This window comes from Solanum verrucosum, unplaced genomic scaffold (genome assembly GCF_900185275.1).
Source record: "Solanum verrucosum unplaced genomic scaffold, falcon-dt-bn FXZP01000307.1, whole genome shotgun sequence".
NCBI classification, from domain to species: Eukaryota; Viridiplantae; Streptophyta; class Magnoliopsida; order Solanales; family Solanaceae; genus Solanum; species Solanum verrucosum.
In genome coordinates, this window is record NW_026020264.1 from 1,535,050 (window position 1) to 1,540,358 (window position 5,309).

Here is a 5,309-nt window from a genome sequence, read left to right on the forward strand (position 1 = left end):
TTTTACAGTCCACAGTTCTTAGGTCCTATTTTAATCCTTTTAGGAATAGGAACTTAGACTTTGGCTAGACACCCCTACACTTTGAAATATTTCAAGCTGGATTTCCTTCCTTTCCATTTCTCATAGGGAATAGATTGCCTAGACACTTCTTATTTTTTTTCGCTAGACACTTCTTATTTTTTTCGCTAGATTTCCACACTTTGAACTTAGACTTTGGCTATACACTTCTTATTTTTTTCGCAACTGATTTCAACTTCAATTTTATATTGCCTAGATGTTTCTATTGCTTCACCCTTACCATTCAACAAAATAGACTTAACCATATAAAATGCAATTGTCAATAAAAGTTATGAGATACTTTTTTCCTACCACGAGATGGTGTTGACTTCATATCACAAATGTCAGTGTAAATCAACTCTAAAGGATTAGAATTCCTTTTTCAACAGATTTATAAGAATGCTCAACACACTTAGATACCACACAAACTTGACATTTTTTATCTATTGCTCTCAAAGTTAGACAAAACTTCTAAGTTGATCAGTTTTCCTTGCAAGTTTTTGTAATTGACATGTCCCAAGTGCTCATGTCACAAACAGTTTGACTCAAGCAAGTAAGAACGAATAAAAATATTGAGTTTGAAAAGATCTCCACGAGGTAGCTTTTTCTCACAAATATATATTCCTATTTCTTACAATTTTGTGTGAAACAAACATTGTTTATAGTCATCACCTTGTCAAATGTCCTTTTTGGAAGGACCTTTCCATAACTTTTAATTTGATTGTTATAGAACTACCCATGAACAAAGTTTCATTGGGTCCAATAAAGGCAATATAGTCCAATTGCTTCTTTTACAAAACATGAAAAATGACTATTCACCAATATTCATGTCTATACAAATAGTTATATTTAATGGACATATTTTTTCATGAAAAATCACAAGCTTTTAAGGGCACTTTTTTATAAAAGAACTCAATTATTTTGAACAAGTATACATATAATTTGGTAGTTTTATACTAGTCATACCATATACTAGTAAAAGAGAAACTCAACGACCACAATATCAAATATACTCCAAGAATTTTGTGGGTCTAACATAATACAAAAGTATCATCGAATTTCATAGCTTGTGCTCCAAATTTAAATTGGACACTAAGTCTAATTTAACTTTGTCATAAGCAAAGAATCCCCCACATTTTGAAATATGATCTCAAAAATATTTTTCAAGTAGTTGAAAATAATTTTTCCACATATTTTCCCAGACTATCAATGGCAACATGAAACCTCTTTTGGAAATATTATTCTACGAAAGAATTATAGTGCTTTAGTTCTCTTTGACAATCTTTACAGAGTGTCAAAATTCATTTCATAGAGGCACCTACTACAGACACAAAAAATCACACACTTTAAGCCACTGGTCTTTTTTCTATCACAATTAGACATACCACTTAGTATTTAGAATACTAATAATAAAGAAAAAAACTTTTGAACAAATTTTTCTATTTAACAGTGAAGTTTATAGAAAACAAAAAGTACAACACTGACTTATTAGATGAAGTTTTCATATTTTTCAAACCAATTGCATGGTCTTATTTATCCAGAGTAGATAGCTACAAAAGTTTTTACTCTACAAAAATCAGACACGATCAAATTCACAAGGAGTACAAAACTACAAAAGTTTTTTTTTCCCCAAACAGAATAAAACATATTCTTAGACTATCACATAGAAATTCTTTTCTTTTCAAATAGCCTTCCAGCTATAACATTTTGACATACTATTTTATCAAACAAAAATGTGCATCTCTCATTCTACAAACTAAAGAATTTTAAAAGCATCATTATTTTCCAAGGAAAATTCATTCGAAAACATATGGTTTGCAGAGCTTTTTCCAAAGATACACATGATAAATATCAAAAGAATTAACTTTTAGAAACTATATTTCTCTTCAGATAAATAATAAGAAGATTACCTGGTGTAATCTTTAACCGGAATACCACTAATTTTTCTAGTATATTCTTAATTCAATCTTGCTAAACAAGGCATCAAATTCTGCTGAAGTATTGCATTATTCTACTTCAATGATTTGTTTCATTCATTCAGTAGAATACAAGAAATACCAAAAATGTATTAATTTTCTTGAGATTGTTGTTCATCCTATATTCCGAATATACTTAGAACAAAAACTTTGAAGAACTTGATAAGAAACAACAAAGTTTAAAGACTATTTTCAAAACTAGAAAATTAAAACCAGTAGAGAAAATAAACTCAGAAACAAACAATATACACAATATTTTTCTTAAAGAAGAAAATCGAGCCCACTGAATCGAGCTCACCGATGTATTGGTACCTAAAACCGGTATCAGCGAACCACTCAACGGCAGTAAAGTACACTTAGAATACTAGATTTAGTAGTAGTAGTAGAAGAAGTTCAGAAAACTAGTTCACTTAAAATGAGAGGAAATCCCTCAATTTATAGAAAACAATGGATAGTGTGAAAAAGTTATTATTGTGCCTTACCGGAAATGTCACAACCCTTTGAAAAAGTCACAATCTTTCGAAAATGTCACAACCTTTCATAAAAGTCACAAGTTTTCATGAAAGTCACAACTCTTCATAAAAGTCGCAACTTTGCATAAAAGTCACAACTATTCATAAAAGTCGCAACTCTTCATTTTCCATTCACACTTTTTATAACCCAACATCATATTCTTTGCAAGTTACAAAAAATTATTGGTGAGAAGGTCAAAATTTAAATCTAGTTGTATTTTTAATCACATTTAATTAATCCTATAAGTAAATTTATGTTATACTATATATATTACTTGCGACCTAAAAGTTTAACGGCCAAGTCAATTGATTCTGTTTACTTGAAATCAATGAGTGGACTTGAAATCGTAGATCCATTTTGTGATCCATGCCACTCAGATAAGAATCCTATATCTTACTCACCCAGTGTTGTTCTGATTGAATTTCAAAGATCTCACTTGCTGTCAAAGAGCATTTTGTGAAGCGTTCTCATGCCCTTGTCACCTGAGATAAAGTCAATTGGAAATCGTGATCGGAGTCGTGGTTTGAAGATGCTGATTTAAAGATTCATTCGACAGAAAAGGGTGTCTTGGTTGCTGATACCGAGGTTAAATGAATCACTTTACCCGGCAACAACAAAAGTGGAGTTTGGCACAGGTTAAATGGGAAAGCAAGGAGGAATTCCACTTTGGAAAGGAAAAGGGCAGTTCTAAACGAAGGACCCTCGGACAAGCTTCTCGATGTCTAATTGTCAAGTCCTGAGGGCTTGTGTCTGCCGAACACAATTTAAACATAGTTATCTCTTTTATCTTATTTTATGAACCATAATAAGTAAGTTTATGTCATACAATATCTTTTGCAAGTTAGTAAGCTTAACATACAAAAGATCAAAATTAAAATCTGGTTGAATCTTCTATCCTTAACTATATAAAAAAAAAGAATTGTCTCTCCCTAACCCTATTTCATCTCTTCCAGAAAAAAAAAATCTTGATCCAAGAAATGTTATATATGTGGGGATAAGTTTTTCTTTTTTTTCCTGTTTTTTTTTTCATATATATTATATTTTTCAAGAAAAACCTGTTATCCAGGGAGAACAACTTTTTTTATAGCATTTGAATATAACGAAGAAAGAAGTAGCACTTATGATAGTTAAACCAAATTAAAAAAAGTCTTAAGAAAATAAATTTCAACTTGCCTAGCTATATTTGTATTAAATATCTTCTTTAATTCTCTTAAGAAAATAATAATCTTCTCATCTAAATATTTATTCATCATCATTTGTTTTTTAGTTTTGTATCATAATTATAAATTTTGGCAACAATACAACTCTATTCGAAATTCCGATAAATTACAAATTAGAGTCATAGTAAAAGCTGAGAAGCAATTCAGAACTTATCCAATGTTCTAATAATAAAACATATAAAATTAAGGAGGTTAAAATCAAAACATAATTGCTAACTTAAACGAAGACAATTATATATTTTGTGTTTGTTATAATGTTCTCATACTTTAATTAACAACACACAAAAAAGAACTACTATCATGCTTAAAATTCTTTATGAAACCAAAGTGCAGACATTTCTACTAATAATTAATCTTGGATCCTTATAAGTTGTTGTGGTGGTGATTTGGATCTTAAACATGAATGTCGAATGATGTATCATCAAGTAAAGGCATTATCTCATCATCATTCAAGCTTAGCAACTCAGAAAATGAAGGACTCCGTGGAATGCCAAATAAGACATTAACATTGTTATCCATTGGCACTGATGCACCAATAAAGAGAATATCAATCAAAGGGTCTATTTGTGGTGTTGTTGGAGGAAACACTAAATTAGACATTGGAGGAGTAATCATTGGTGAAGGCATTAGACAAGCCATTGTTGTTGGAAGGATTGGATTGGCCATTTCAAGATACCTTTGTGAAGATGATAAAGATGGAACCTGCGAAAGACCAACAAATAGAACCATTTGAGGAGGAGTCCTCAAAGGAAACATGAATTGAGGCACTTAAGTAGGAGCACTTGAAGGACCCATCAATGGAGCCGTCAGAGGAACCATCAATGTTGGAGTTACATTAGGGACCAAAAGAGGAGCCCTTGGCCTCTCGAAGTTGGTCCCACTAGGTATGGTAGATGGAACCAAAAGAGGAATCTCGGATAGTGCTGGAGCATCAACAGGGGCCAAAAGAGGAGCCCATGACATGTCGAAGTTGGTCCCACCAGAATCCATCGGTCCAGCAGTAGGTTAAGGAGCATTCGATGTAGAACCTTCTTCGTGAGTTTTTGCTTCGATCGCGTCATCCATCAGTTTGAGATTTTTATTAATCACATAACAGAGATCGTTGAGATCTTCTAGGTGCATACTATTGGGCATGTTGACACCCAATTTTGGACCTCCGCAATATATATTAATCATCGAGTTTCTTAAATTCCAAATGATTTGAAATAATTGACTTTGTAAAGTTCAAAATGTTTTTCAAGTTACTTTTAATCAATTTTATCATTTTTATAATTTTTATGTAATATATATGTTTTATATAATTTTGTATATAATTAGTATATTTTATAAACATTTCAAAAATCATCTCAAAAAGATTTTAAACTTTTAGTAAGTATTTTATTAAATTAGTTTAGTATAAATTATAGTTATAATTTTGAGTTTTTGAAATATTTTAGTTTATAAGTAAGTTAATTATTTTATTTTGTTAAGATTAAGAAGCTCGTTAATTGATTAATATTAATTTGTTTTATATATTTTCTAGTCAAATTAACTAAATCAATTC

At 30.8% G+C, this 5,309-nt stretch overlaps 1 pseudogene; it reads right to left on the reverse strand.

Moving 5' to 3' along the window:
- Window positions 1-4,129: 4,129 nt before the first annotated feature.
- LOC125833571 (uncharacterized) lies at window positions 4,130-4,900 on the reverse strand (annotated as a pseudogene).
- Window positions 4,901-5,309: the final 409 nt, after the last annotated feature.